Source organism: Ceratotherium simum, chromosome 12 (assembly GCF_057802395.1).
Source record: "Ceratotherium simum simum isolate JZ-2026a chromosome 12, ASM5780239v1, whole genome shotgun sequence".
Taxonomy (NCBI): Eukaryota; Metazoa; Chordata; class Mammalia; order Perissodactyla; family Rhinocerotidae; genus Ceratotherium; species Ceratotherium simum.
The window spans coordinates 8659593-8675574 of NC_141911.1; the positions used below are offsets into that span (position 1 = coordinate 8659593).

General features: G+C 45.3%; 1 protein-coding gene across 3 annotated transcripts in view; it reads right to left on the reverse strand.

Annotated features, from left to right (window-relative positions):
• ZNF395 (zinc finger protein 395) overlaps positions 1-15070 on the reverse strand; it is a 40600-nt gene extending 25530 nt beyond the window's left edge. The window contains exon 1 of one of the 3 annotated variants that reach the window (XM_014789912.2): positions 15029-15070. The gene's annotated coding sequence lies outside the window, so the exon portion shown is untranslated. Of the gene's footprint in view, positions 1-14589; positions 14695-14752; positions 14819-15028 lie in introns of those variants that run through there. The other 2 variants (XM_014789913.2, XM_087437374.1) reach the window with 2 other exon arrangements.
• Between the last annotated feature and the right edge of the window lie 912 nt (positions 15071-15982).

Sequence of the window (15982 nt, forward strand, 5' to 3'; positions counted from 1 at the left end):
TTCAGGAACATGCAAAAAACATGCAGCAATCTGACACCGAAGCCTGATAAAAAGATGGTTTTTAGGATTAAGCTCATAAAGTTAGACAAATGTGCATGCCAAAATTTTAAGTGTTTGACATGTTAAATAAGTCAAAAAAAAGTTATGAATCTAAAAAAAAAATCTGAATGAGTGAAGGGTGAGGGAGATATGTTTCCCCACGAAAACAGAAAGCCAGCATAAGTGAAGAGACTTGGTGGTGAAGGGACACCATAAAGAAAGATCATTTAAATCCATAGTGAAAAATGAGCACGGCGGGTGGGTAGGGAGGGGGGGTTGCCCAAGGCACAACCCACTAAGGAAGTCCCTTTCTCTGGAGGAGGCCATTTAAGGAATCTTCATGCCCCAATAATTGTGGGGCTGAGGATGAGTTCAAAGACAAAATAGAGATGGAGAAACAAGCTAAATGAGGGGTCACCTCAGTCCTAGCTCAGGATATCAGGGTGTCCACTCTCCGATGTTTTTCCTGAAATGGACAGAGTTGCAGCACTGATCAGAGAGTGTTCACTGGTGAGGATTCTCCAAGCCAAAGTGACAAAATAAATGTGGATCAATCACAGAGACCAGATGGCCCAAGCTCTCGAGTTCTGAGAGAAGTGAAGGATGAAATCAGCACTTAGCAGGCCAAGACACCCAGGCCATGGCCACATGGTGCTGGTGGGCCCCTGCCTGCCTGGAGGATGATGGGGGAGGCTGACACCGCATCAAATCTCGCCCCTGAATCAGGCAGGCAGGTAGACTGTAGTTAGTTCAGGGTCAGCAGAAGACTAGAATCTTTTGAGGGAAAAGGCAGTGGGATATTCACAAGCAATAAAATCACATCTAACTACTTTATTAGAACTGTTACAGAGTAAACAGGCAAGAGAAAAATAGGAAATAAAACAGGAAAATAGACTGATGTTCCTTCGAGAATGTTCTAATAGGCACCATTTATCAAAGACTTAACGTGCCAGTCACTGGCTAAGCATTTCATAGACTGTACCTCATTTCATCCTCATTTCACAGTGATCCCGTGAGAAAAGCACCATCATCTCCTCCATTTTACAGATGAGGAAACTAAGACTTGGGGAGGCTGAGTAACGTTCCCAAGGCCACAGGGCTAGAAAGTGACAGAACTAAGATGTGAGCTCAAATATGTCTGATTCCAAAAGCTATGCTCTTTCTATTATATTATACAGGAAAATTATGCATCAAGTAAAGGAGTAAGGGACTGGACTGGATGACTTCTTACAGGCTCCTGGCTAGTAACAGCTTGAGTCCCCGAGAAGTGAACGTGGTGGTGGTGGTTTGGCATGGAAGGGGGAAATGCAATGGGCATTATGATAGCAAAGTATCAAGCACGGAGCTCCCCCAGGAGCAGGGTGACAATTATCCTCATTTAACACTTCTTCAAATATCCCAAAGAGAATGCACAGTGAAACAGGGTTGCAGACGAGCTCTAACTTCCCAATTCTGTGACCTTGGGCAAATTAAGTGGCCTCTCTGTGCCTCCATTTCCTCACTCGTAAAATGAGAAAAACGCTGGCTCCTACTCCAAAGGATAATTTGGGGCTTTGACGAGGCAATGCAATTCTTTTCAACAGTGCCTTGGTTTTTAAGAGTCATAAAGCTCCTCTTCCTAGAGACTGCTGATTCCCCAGGTCTGAGAGAAGAGCCCAGGAGAGAAGGAAAACACACACCTTGAGTACTGAGCACCGTGCCTGGCACAGAGCTCTCAATAAATGCGAGCCTAAAAAACGCACTGAACTCTGGGTAGGGAGGAGCCAGACTCACGGGAAGATTACAGGGAAGACTCTGTGCAAGTAGAAGAAAAAGCAGCCAGTAAATTAAATCGACAGGGGCGGTTATACGCTTCAGAAACAAAAAAAAATTGAAACCATGTAAGAGCTCTGTATCAACAGTTAGAAGCCAGTAAAGGCTCCTCCTCTTCACCGTAGTTCGGACTGTCAGCCTACTCTGGTGAGAAAGGCCAACAAACAAAACAAATTATTTTGTCCAGCAAAAGTACTAAAAACAAAAAAAACCACACTGCCCACCCACCGCCCATAAAATTGGAGAATCGTCCACACTGGGAACACTGGTTGCTGCCCATCAAGAAAGATGACTTGTAAAACCAGAGGACAGTCACCTAACTGGGCTGTGTGGTGGGAGGGCGCGCTGTGAAGGCCGGAAAGATCAAGGCCAGGAGGGCCCTGAGAGAATCCACCAAACGGGAGGGAAGTTGGGGTGCCACCTTTGTCACTAAATCCTGAAATGCAGAAAAGGGAGCACTTGCTAACACTTGCGGGAGACCCGAGAAGGAGACCCTGAAGACCCCAAAAGAAAACAATATAAATGCATTATTGGGTTTGGAGAACTGGTTGAAGGCAACAGTGGGGCTCGCCGGGGGTCAGAACCAGAACTGTTTTCATTAACATCTGCATGAGGGATCTGAAGGTGAATGCATGTGAAATAATTCAGGCTGCAAAAGGGCTCTGCCTCTCACCAGCTAGCTGACCAGTGTCTTTTGCCCTTCAAGAGACACAGCTAAGCCCTCCCTTGCCACACCGGCTCCTGAAGGCATGGGTTTGGCCTGACGCGATGAATTTTCATGTTTTCTAGGAGTTCTCAGAGATCTAGAGATGATGGCAAGAAGTGTACACACACCATCCTTCTCCAAATAAAATGAAACATGTTAATAAAAGTAACATGACAGTGTTCCAGATTTTTTTTTTCTTCTTGAGAACGCTAAAATGCTTCCAAGCGCCTCACCCTTGGCTTAAGCACTGAAGCCACACTTTGTATTCTGAACAAGTATGGAAAAGAATCTCAGATGCATTCAATGCCTCCACTTAGGAAATGAAGTGGGTTTAGAATTGACCACCCAGAGTCCACAATGTGCTGCTCATCCATCCTGTGATTCTTCTCCACACAACCAAGACCAACGTGCAGGCCCAAGTCCTCGGGGGGGACCAGACAGAATAAACCAGGGGGCCCAAAGGAGCCCTTCCAGCCAACAAGCACTGGCTCATGAGGTGTACACACCTAGCACACTCTAAATCCTGCCCTACTCTTAGAAGACAACTGCTTCATGTCTGAGTACATTTCAAGTATGCCCTGGCCTACACTAAGTCTAAGCTGGGAACTGACTTGTACTGGGTCTCTATTAAGATATAAAATTAAAGTACCTTATTACCCAGCAATTCCCCTTTCTCAGTACGTACCCTAGAGAAACACTCATATGTTGCTACAAGGAGGCATGTGCAGCCATGTTTATCGTAACAGCATTTGTAACAGTGGAGGATTTGGAAATAACTTAAATGTCCCTCAATTAGGGGAGGGCTTCTAATTCTAAGGAAGAACCATGCAGGGATTAAACAGAATCAAGAAGACCTATCATATATTGACAGGAAATAATCACCAAGATATACTGTTGGGGGGAGGGGAGCAACAGCACAATACCTGCAGTGCAGTGCACTTAACTTCTTTCAAGTTCTATAGGTATAAATGTAAGTATGTAAACCATTTGAAAAATACCAACAAACTCGTAACAGAGGTTAACCTCTGCGCAAGGACCGGGATTAAGAGTGGTTGTCAAAGAAGATTTTGTTTGCTCTGGAAAGTCTACATTTTTTATCCCTACAGAGAATGTGTTCATGTACTACTTGTGAAATGAAAATTTCATTTAACAGTTTAATTTTTTAAAAAAGCAAGAAAGAAATGGACTCCGTTCAATACATTTCAGTAATGTGTTTGAGGGCAATTTCTACCCAAAACTGACACGTGCTTCCCAGGAGGCTGAGAGCTCAGCAGTGGAAAGCAGTGGGCTTTGCAACACAGATCTTGTTTCAACATTACAAGCCCCACTTGTAACTGTGGATTGTTAAATTTATATGCTATTTCAAGGAAGAGGCAGAGAAAAATAGAAAGTATGTCAGGGGGCTTCTGGGTAATCCAAAGGGATGTCCTAGGAGCAATTCCAGTTCTTCTAGCTGAGCATCGCAGCTCTCCAACACAACAAACTAACACTCACACACACACACACACACACACGCTCACCAATGGTAGCCCTTGCCCAATCACACTTATTCCACACCAAGCCTAGCTGTCTGTGCCTCAGACTTTTCCATCTGGGAATCAGGATTCCTAACATAAACCCATATCCTGTGGGCTAATGAGAAGGAAGAATCTGAACACCACATTAGATAAGCTCCAAAAAATTATTTACTCACTGGGGCCACCGAACCATACAGAACGCTGATTTTTAAACACACACACACACACACACACACACCTCCACCTCTTCAAAGCATTACGTATAAAGTGCTTAGAAACACAAATTTCTAACATTAAGAACCTAGCAGACAAAACTAGCCTAGGGAGATAGAAATCAGAGCTGTGGTCCTTCTGGGTGGGGGAGGGTTATCTGGAAATGGTCACAAGGAACACTTCTGAGGTGATGGAAATGTTCAGTCTCAAAATGCATTTGTCAAAACTGATTAAACAGCACACTTAAGATCTGAGCATTCCACTGTATGCAAATGATACCTCAATCAAAAAAAACTCAGTTTCTCTGCTGGCTGCTGCAGAACTTTGAGCTGTCCTATCAGACATCTGAAATCTCTGTTGTGCTATGTAAAGAGCACAAGTACCATGGCGACAGTCACCATAAAAATAGATAACAAGATTAAAATGGATAGAGGACACACGAATTTAAGAACGGCACACCACGAGCAATTCATTTTCAGCAGCAGAAGAAAAATAGAAGGAGGAGAGGGAGTTTTTCATTCCCCCTGCACTTTGAAAAACAGCCACTGACTGGGGTTGTTTTTACTGAAAGTTTTAAGGCTTCCCAATACTCAATGGACAAAAAAGGCTGAGAACTGTCATTTCTTATATTTTGCTCCAAAAAAAGCATATGATAATCCAAGTTTTCCCCATACCCACTACACATGGCCCAGGGAACCGATTCATAGCAATTCAACCAGCACAAATGATGTGCCATATACTGTGTGAGGCTCAGATGATACTGAGATCAAGGAGACCTGGGCCCTTTATCATTAAGTGCACGAAGATTTCCAACTTTAGTTCTAAATAACCAAGTTCCGCCTATGTTTTTTACGTATATCTAAAACTGTCATTTCCTAGGTCGTGCACCCTCAAATTGCTTTACTCCATGTGAAGAGATGGCACTTTCTTGCCAAATACTGATTTTTCAAATGCCAAAATATGAGCATGAATTACAGAGACAGAAGTCATCTTGTGATATTCCCCAGAGGAGCTGAACCTCTATTCTCTCACTAAGAAACTTTTGCTATGTGAGCTGGCCCTAGCCATGCCCCAACACAAAAAATTAATCCAAAAATACCAGGAAGAAAATCTAAAAATTTTAAATAATCAGAGTGTTCTAAATTAACCATATAGTTAAGTAAAATTTAGGCAAAATTAAACTAAATCAAATTTTCTACATGTAAGCTATAAATAATAAAAATGCAAAAATGAAAAATTTTTAACCCAAACCACAAACTTATTGTCTGATATAAACTAAATATATGCATTCTGGAAAATCCCAGAAGCTTCTTTAATTTTATCCATCCCTTGTTCTCTTTGTCGCTAAACCTACAGAGCAATCACAAGGCTCAGTCTCATCCCTGGTGTCAGAATGGCATTTAATGTGCTATACCTGGTGACATAAATCTGCAGTGTGGCAAACGAAACAGGAAGGAAATGGCCAAGGGCACTCCTGGGTCCTCCACAGCCAAGCAGAGGACCCAGCATTCAATTAAAGGGCCCCACTTGATTTATTCATTATACTGAATAGAACTGGCCAATCAACATATTAGTCTTCTTCTATAAGTCAATCTATTTTATTTATTATTATTTGCCATTTCCATCCCACCCCCACCTTCTTGCGTTCCCTAAAGACCAAATTCAATTTTCAGCAACCCCGGGGCCACAAACTGAGTCCTGACCTGCCTTGGAATAGTTCTCTTCTCTTCACCCTTTCTGAAATGACACCAGAAGGGTTTCTCAAAAATGTTGGGACCCATTTATAAACATTTTTTAAAAAGCTACATGATGATGTTGACTCAAATATTATGCAACTAGAGATATGTCCCCTATTCCATGTTATCTTTCAGCTTTGACAAGTCACATAATAACCTGACCCTAAGAATCGGAAAGAACTTTGGAGATGAGCCTAATTCCTGTCCTTCTCTTCTACAGCATCCCTAATCAACAGCATTCAGCCCAACCTGACTACCTCCAACAATGGAAGCTCACCACTCCATGGGCAGACATTTCCCACGTCTAAAAAAATCCTTTTTCATATTGAACTGAAATCTGTTCTCCCAGTCCTTAGGGTTAAAAGGGACCTTAAAGCCCATTACACTTCAGTGTAATCATTCTACAGATGAAGAATCACATAATGTAACCATTCTACAGATAAGGAATCTGAAGCTAGAGCGGATAAGGCAATTGTTCCACTCATTGGTCATATTCTGACACCAGGAGCAAAAATGAAGAAGTCTACTCTTTCCTATACCTGATAACTATGAAAATATTTGAAAGCACTATTGTGTACCCACCCCATGAGTGTACTCCAGTCACTCTGGATCCTCAATCATCTGAGTCTCCTACCTGTGGATCAAGTCTTGCTTGTTCAAATCTCTTTTAAATCATGGCCCCTCAAATAGTCCAAATGTCACATGACCGGCAGAGGTCATTAAAACTAGATCCTGTGATCGGATCACTGAATTTCTGATCCAGTTATGAACTGGATTTGATTTTTTGAAAGCATCATTCCAGTTAGGGCTCACATTAAACTCATAAACAACAGAAAAATCCCAAGACTTTTTTCCCACATGACCTGCCCCCTCAGCGTGTCTGAAGTACCACCGGCTTACACTGTGCTTGTTTGTTCACCTGTCGGCACCCCCCTTTCAATCAGATCAACTTCAGGTCACAGACTGATTCTTCTTTTGTGACTCCAGTGCCTAATTCAGTGCTTGACACATTGCAGGTAGGTACTCAAAATGAGTCACTGAACGAACCATCGACCTTTACCCCATCCTGTCCTTGAATAATAAAATGTTTTTAAAATACCAGTGTTCAAGAGAATGAGAAGACAAACCACCGACTGGGAGAAAATATTTGCTAATGATACATCTGATAAAGCCTATTATCCAAAATATACAAAGAACTCTTAAAATTCAACAATAAGAAAACAAACAACTTGATTAAAAAATGGGCCAAACACCTTAACAGACACCTCACCAAAGAAGACATACAGAAGGCAAAAAAGCACATAAGAAGATGTCATTAGGGAAATGCAAATTAAAACGAGATACCACTGCACACCCATTAGAACGGCCAAAATCCAGAACTGTGACAACACCAAATGCTGGCGAAGATGTGGAGCAACAGGAACTCTCATTCATTGCTGATGGGAACGCAAAATTATCCAGCCACTTTGGAAGACAGTTTGGCAGCTTCTCATACTCCTATCATATGATCCAACAATCGTGCTCCTTGGTATTCACCCAAAGAGGCTGAAAACTTATGTCCACACAAAAACACGTACACAGATGTTTTAACAGCTTTATTCATAATAATTGCCAAAATTTGGAAGCAACTAAGATGTCCTTCAGTAGGTGAATGGATAGTAGGTGAGGATAAAAAAACTGTACATCCAGACAATGGAATATTATTATTCAGTGCTAAAAAGAAATGAGCTATCAAGACATGAAAACGTGGAGGATTACTAAATGAAAGAAGCCAATCTGAAAAGACTACATACTACATGATTCCAACTATATAACATTGTAGAAAGGCAAAACTGTGGGGGCAGTAAAAAGATCAGTGGTTGCCAAGGGTTGGAAGGGGAGAGGGACGAATAGGCAGAGCATAGAGGATTTTAGGGCAGTGAAAGTCCTCTATGTGATACTATAACAATGGATACATGTCATTACATATTAGTCCAAATTCATAGAACGTACACCACCAAGAGAGAACCCTAACGTAAACTATGAACTTTGGGTGATAATAATGTGTCAATGTTGGTTTATCAGATGTAACAAAAATACCACTCTGGTGGGGAATGTTGACAGAGCGGGAGGCTATGCATGTGTAGGGGCAGAAGGTATATGGGAAATCTTTGTACCTTCCTCTCAATTTTGCTGTGAACCTACAACTGCTCTAAAAAATAAAGTATATCTTAAAATATATATAGTTGTATTTTTCCCACTGTAAAATATGTACATGTTATAGAAAATACACATAATAAATTAAAAATGTAAAAAAAGAAATCACTCATTTAGATCCATCTAGAAGCAACCAGTATTTTGGTAGTAGAATTATTAGTATATTTCCTTCCAGTCATTTTCTATGTACTTTGTTTTTTTAAGACTTGAGATTATACTGTAAATGCACCTTAAGTTTTAGCAGAAACATTTTTCCATGTTACTTTAAAATTACTCCTAAACATTATTTTTAACGGCTTCATAATATTCCATTATAAAGACACGTTCATTAGAATCACTTATGGACTACTTCCAGCCCACTCACACCATTGGATATTTAGGTTGTTTCCAATTTTTCACTATAGATTAAAAAAAAAATGAATAATCACTGTGCATAAAACATCTACGTTTTGTGTGTGTGTGTGTGTGAGGAAGATCAACTCTGAGCTAACATTCAATGCCAATCCTCCTCTTCTTGCAGAGGAAGACTGGCCCTGGGCTAACATCCATGCCCATCTTCCTCACTTTATATTGGATGCCACCACAGCATGGCTTGCCAAGCAGTGTGTCAGTGCGCGCCCGGGATGTGAACCTGCGAACCCTCGGGCCGCCGAAGCAGAGCGCGAGCACTTAACCACTGCTACGCCACCTGGCAGGCCCAAACATCTACATTTTGGATATGGTCTCAGCTATATCCCCAGAAGTGGAATTATCAGACTATATGAACATCTCGATACATTACAATTCAAATTTTAAAAACTAAAAACTAAATCAGACTTTACATTTATCCCTATTGAATTTCTTTTTTTATTTGGGCCTTCATTCTACATGATTTTATCTTGATCATCTGCTTGATTCATCTACTAAATAAGCAATCCCTCCCACCTCTGTGCCATCAGCAAAGCTGACAAACATACCTTCTGTATCTCCATCCACAACACTGGAAACAATGCTCACCAGCTCAACGCCAAGAACAGAACCCTATGGCACTCATTTCCAGACCCCCTTCTAGGCTGACTCAGTGCCACTAATTAACAGTTTTTGCCTATGACTGTCAAATTAAATTAATAACACCATCCAGCCTACATTCTACCACTTATTTAATATGGACCATCGTATCTTAAGAAACTGTTACTTTACTAAAGCCAGAGTGTACCATAGCTGCTGCATCATTTCTCTGATCTAGTAACCGAACCATCACATAAAACAGGAAACGGGTTTAATCTGATACGATTTGACTGACTTCTGGTTATCCTTGCATCCTATAGCCACCCATTCTTAAGCAAAAGGCACTTCCGTTTCAACTTTTTTTTAATATTACAAAAGCACTATTTTTAAATAATTGGACTGTGCAACCTGTAAAAAGCAGGGTGACTATTTTCAGTCCCTCCCACCTGTAGCTCACCGGGGAAGCACTCTGAATCGTGGGTGGTCATGGACCCCCCCCCCAGGGTAAACCAAACTGTCTCTAGACCACAAAGACCTGAACTTTTTCACTTCGGCTGCTCCCAAAATCAGCCTAGTTTTCCAAGAATCATTTTCGTTAACACCTGAGCTTAAACAAGTTATACCATGGTCATTATGAATCCTGGATTAAGAATCTCTGGATCCTGGAGGCCTACCTGCTGGGGCCATCCTAGAAGTAAAGAAATAAGAGAAAAAATGACGGCCTCCTCCTTGTTGTTCCTTTATTATCGACTCACAGAACCTAACCTCCTGAGAATCTAATGTCATATGGCATTTGCCAGTCATGACTCACATCTCACCAAGTGATTACTCCGACATCGTTCTCAGAGGATACATGCCAGGAGCCACCATCTAACCATGCCGTCCAAAAGTGGAAAATGAAGAGGCTTGAGAGATCTTGGGGTCACTACAAATTGGCGTCATTATAGAGAACAGAGCCCAGACTCCTCTAACCAGTGCCATTCCAATCATCAGAAAAATATTTCAAAGTCCCAGCCAGCAGCAACTCAGAAAGTGCTGTTGACTTGCCTAAAACAAATCATTTGCACACAAATATCTCAGATTCCATAATGTCATACTCCCACCCAGACAGTAATCCCAAATTCCCTAGCGTGGCATGCAAGTCTCTTGAAAACTGAGGTCACAAACCCAAAGCCCTCCAGGACTAAGCAGGGAACGTAAAGCAACTGGACTGCGGCAAGAGAGAGCACAGGGACTACGACAACTGGAGACTACAAGGCCTGTCTCCCGTCCACAGGGGGAGCCACCAGTCAGCTCTAGAGGCCCAACTGGTCTGATTCTTAAGAGTCCCAAATCCAGAGGTTTTCTGGATTGTTCCCAGTTTTTTAAAACCTTTGAGTAGTCCAAATTATAACATGTCTGTAAGCTGAAAACACTCTTTGGGCCACCCGTGGATAAGCCCCACACTATATTTCGACCCAAACCTACATTTTCAACCTGATTTCTCCCTACTCCCTAACAAGAACCCTCTGTTCTTCACTCCTACACATACTGTGTACATCCCTAACTACAAGCCTTTGCTCACGTTACATCCCCTCCCACCTATGCAGCACCATGAGACACCCCAAAAGGCTCATCCCCACATCTTCTTCCCTATTCCAAACAGTTTTTCCAAGCCACTACAGCACAGGTTGCTTGCCCCTCCTCTGACCCTACGAGTACTTATTTTTCATTTTGGCATTTAATCATCGTGCCTTGTTCCTTAATCACTGGTATATCTTATTTCTCCAACTAGTTTATAAACTTTTAACCTCTTCCTCATGCTTCCTTCCACCTTCAGCACTAGGAAAGGTGGCTCTGCACATGAGCAGCTTAATAAATACTAGATGTGAAAATTCTCTATAACTGTTTTTCAAACTGTGGATTATGATCCACTACAGAGTGGTTAAACCAACTTAGCGGGAGATAATAAGCATTTTTAAGGGAAAAATAATAGAAAATAAAAGTATCAGACAAGATTGCACCAAGCAAAGGGAGGTAGTACTTGATGAACTTAGATTTTTACATACATGATTGAGTGTACTAGGTCGTGATGTGCATTTTCTTTTTTTTTTTTTTAAAGATTTTATTTATTTATTTTTTTCCCCCCAAAGCCCCAGTAGATAGTTGTATGTCATAGCTGCACATCCTTCTAGTTGCTGTATGTGGGACGCGGCCTCAACATGGCCGGAGAAGAGGTGCGTCGGTGCGCGCCCGGGATCCGAACCCGGGCCGCCAGCAGCGGAGCGCACGCACTTAACCGCTAAGCCACGGGGCCGGCCCTATTTCTTAATGTCAGTTATGGTTGAAACAGTGCAGAAAACACTGCTCTGTAAAGAGTAAATTAGCTCAACCACTGCTCCCTGCAAATTTTTTTTTTGACAGTCATATACTCCCTATAAAGGAAAAACATCCAATGGACGCCTCTCCCAGAAAGTCAGCTTCCCCTGCTAGTTCACTAATTCTGCATCTCAAAGAAACAGGGAGGCTAAGGAACTGCAATTACATTCTTCGCTCATTCTGCAACTTTTTGCAATCATCCTTCAAATTCACCAGCCCTCAGATGTTGCAAGTTGAGGCTTGAGGAATTTGTTCAGCAAACCACCCTAAGTCACCCTTGCAACAATAAAAGCAGAATTCAGAGCTCAGGAAAAACTGCACTAGCTCCCCTCTGCCGGCGGGCCGCTGGATCCCTGGGAACTGGCAGTGGTGTGGGTGAGGACTGACCCGGCCCTGGGAAAGGCAGTATCCCCAGGCCCAAAATTTCCTCCTTGCTCCTTTAGATCATCTTGCTGCGCCCCCATCTTGTTGCTTCCCCACACACACCTATGAAGGGACACCAAGACTAGCTTGAAGATCTCACTGGAAAGCAAAATTCAACTTGTTTCAAAGCCCAGCAGTTTACATGTTTAGCAAATTCCATTCTAATTCCCTCCAATCCCAGCCTCATGGTTAGAAGAATAAGTGTCCCGCCCTCCTTGGAGTCTCAATTCCCTAGAGTCACTCTGCCAACTTCAGGTTCAGTACCAGGTGATGTCATTTTAATGGCAATACAAAACAGAGCCTTGCAATTCAGACCCTCAGTCCCACTCAGTAGCATCCTCTACTGCCTCTCTGTGACGAAGAAGATGTCACATTTATCCTCAGGAGTGCCTTCCCTCTCCCGGCTTTGGCAGCCCTTCCCACACTACACACTCTGGTTTCCCACCAATCTCAGAGCGCGGCTGCTTACACAGGACACCTATGTCTGGATGTCTCGGCAAACACAAGAAACTTCTCTGCAGCCTGAGCGTCAACTACTTCTCTCCAAAACACACATTTCCGATTTCTCCAGTTACCAACTACAGCAGCTCCAAGGCCCTGGCATGTAATCAATTTCCACAAAGAATTAATTTCCATTCATCTCCTCCTTTCACCCTGCCCCTGTCAACAGATTATTTCAACCGTAATGCTTCTAAAACCCACCCTCTTTTCCACGTCCAGTTATCCCAGCCCAAACCCTGGACACTCCACAACTGTAATAGCCTACTAACAGATTTGTCTCCTAACATTACTTTTTAAAATGTTTCCAATTAACATTTCATTACATCACAGACCTTTCACGTCTCCCCAGTACACACAAGGTAAAGTGCAATTCCCCATTCTGAATTTCTAGGACTTCCACAATCTCAACCATTGTTCATCTCCATCTTTATCTCCTACTGTTCAGGAAATGTTTCCTGGTCTGGCCAAGGCCATCTCCTTGTCTCTCTGGAAGGCCACGTTCATTCGCACCTCAAGGCCCATCTCAAGGGTGTCATCCTCCAGGAATACAGTCCTAGGAATTCCTGCCCATAGCTCCCTTCTCTGAACAATGAGAGCACCTTCTCCCCACCTCGCATTTTGACAGTTAATTGTGCACTATCTTGACGTTTTATTTCACATTCTCAAGTCTTTCTTCTCCTCCATGAGATTTCAAACCCTGGAGGAAATCATCTCATACATCTTTTGTATCCTCCCTCACTGAGACAACTGTTTGAACCTCCTCTCCTCTGGTAGTCCCTTTGTGACCTCTCGCACCTGTTACTTCTTCCTCTCTTGCTTTGGGGCCTTTGCCAGTGAGCTATTCTCCATATGCATCACTTATTACAGAACTCGGTACTCTAAATCCATTCCCAAAGGCTAACCTTTCCTTTGATATTCCCCTAGCCCCCCAGCATTTACAGTAATTTAGGCAGCCACAATACATTAATTTGAACTTGAGCTCTCAAATCACTTCCACCTGGTCAGTAGGCTGTCTGAGGCCTTAGATTTCGTTTGTGCCTCTTATCATCTCCAGAGAGCCCGGCATGGTGCTGAGAACATAGAAGAACCTCAAAAGTACCTGTGGAGTTGAACTTAATTGCTATGCTTCCTTGTGTCTCACGTTCCTCGAGACTCCGAACCTCTGTTCACACAACACCTAGGAAGGTGTCAAAAAGGGCTTCGATACCTGTTGATCACTCACTTTCAAGCAAACTGCACCAGATACACTTTTCTAAAAAGAAGCGTGTAAAGAACATAGCGGTGGCCTGTAGGTAACCCCTGCGCCTGAAGGCCTGGCATGCTGGGACCGCCAGCCTGGTGAAAGTGCTCCACATCCACCAGAATATTGGCCAGCACCGCCTCAGCCTGGCAGGTGGGCTTCTTTCGATTTCTGAGTCAATCCTAAAGTGAAGGTACTGAGCCCTGAACTGCAAAGCAGGGAAGAAAATGCTGCCTTTGAAATTGTTTGCACATGACAAACTCCCTGTCCATCCCCCCCACCCCCCGCCTCCCTCGGGCACCCCACATGCCCACGGTGCCAGCTCCAAAGAGGGCCAGGGGCCACCAGTGAGGAGAGGCAGGGTGAAACCGCGCGGAAGGAAGTGGGGGCGGACAGAAGAGGACAGAAGGGCAGGGGCCGGCCTCCGAGGTGGAGGGTGTGTCGCGGCGCGCGTCCCGGAGCCCGGCATTCGCTCGCTCGGTGGAGCGGGCAGGAACGCGCGGGGCGCCGGGAGGGCTGGGCTGGCAGCCCAGCCGGAAAGGGTCAGGGAGGGGGCAGGTCAATCTCCGTCGGAGAGGCGACTCCGGACAAGCGCTCAAAGTTGGGGAGGGGGTTCCTTCTCCAGCGCCGGCGGCGAGCGAAATAAACAAGGCGGCGCACGGAGAGCAGGCGGCCACCCCCCACCCAGCCGGCGCGGGCACTGCCGCAGCGCCCCGCGTCCCGACCGGCCGCTGCCCCGGCCGCGCCGGCCTCCCGGGCCCTCAGGCCGCCGGCCCGGCCCCCGCGGGCGTGCGGAGCGTGGGAAGTTCCCGGGCCGCCCCCGTCCCGGGCTGCAGCGCCGCGAGAACCCGCGCAGCTCACCTCGCCCCGCCACGAGCAGCAGCGCGGGCCGGGCAGCTCCCGCTCGGACAGCTCCGCTCGGCTCGGGGCTGCAGCTGCTGCGGCCCCAGCCCGCCCACCCGGCGCGGCCCACCGCCCCGCTCCGCTCCGGCCACCCGCCCGCCGAGGCTGCGTTCGCGCCCACCTGGCCGGCCTGCCCTCCCTCTCCGGGACACTGCGCTCACGTACGCGGCTGCGGCCACAACCCGGCCCGGATTCCCCGCCCGGGAAGGGAGCGGAGGAGCGCGCCAGCCAGCCAGCGAATGAGCGAGATCGGGGACACACACCCCGCCGCCGCCCTCCCCCCAGCCCCGGTCTCCAGCCACAGGCGCCGCGCGGGCACGCGGCGTGCGCGCCTCACGCCGGCCACGCGCGCCCGCGCCCTCCACACACCACCCCCCAGCGCGCCCCGCATACACACCCCCGGCGCGCGTAGACAGTGGGCGTTCAATAAGTGCCCCAGCCACTTCTCGCGCACATGCGCACTTGAACCTGACCGAATTGTGACACACCCCCACCCCCACCCCCACCCCCAAATCGGAACCGACGGCCGCAGCCCCGAAGCAAACTTCAGTGTTTGCCTTTTTTCACTGAACCGCAAACCGAGCCAAAGTTTCTTGCTGTTGTTTTCCCAGTCCTGGCTCTGAGACAGGCTTCTCCGAGAGAGGCCGAGCTCGCCCCAGGGCGGGAAAAGAAGCCAGAAAGCTCCCTCCAGGCGCCACGGACCCGAGCTTAGCGGGGGCGATAGAGACCCAGGCCGCGCAGCGAGACCCGCCCGCAGCGGGAGCGAAAGCGCGCGCGCGAAGGAGCCTTAGAACCAACCTTTCCATTTTGCTTTGAGTTAATGTTTTCTTCTCCATTTTATGACATTTTACTGGTTTGTAGTTGCAAAGTGAGGCGTTATTTACTGTTTCTGGAATGGGAGAAAGTTAACTATTAGCTTTCAGCCCTTATGTAAACAATACCGGTTGCTTTTGGCACCGTTAGGCTTTGGCTTCTGTATAATTTGTAACAAGAATTGAAGCTGTCCATTGTGTTGCTCTATGTTTTTCAGAGATAAGAGAAAAGCCACAGGTAGTGAAGGGCCCCAGTGTCTATATGTATGTTCATATATATTCATATTCAAATAACTATAATGACTAGAAGAGTCATTACTCTAAAAAGTTTTAAAATATTTTTAGCATGCTTGTTGAATCTGCAGTTCACCTTCATTTTGAGGTACGCTGTTTTTCTTGCCGAGAGGCAGTGGGGAGTGTGCTGGAAAGGACTAAAGGCTTTGCCGCCAGACCAGCCTGGCTTGCAGTCCTGATTTAACTGCTGAACAAACTTTATGATCTTCAGCAGGTTCTTTTATCTTTCTGAACCTTAGCTTTTT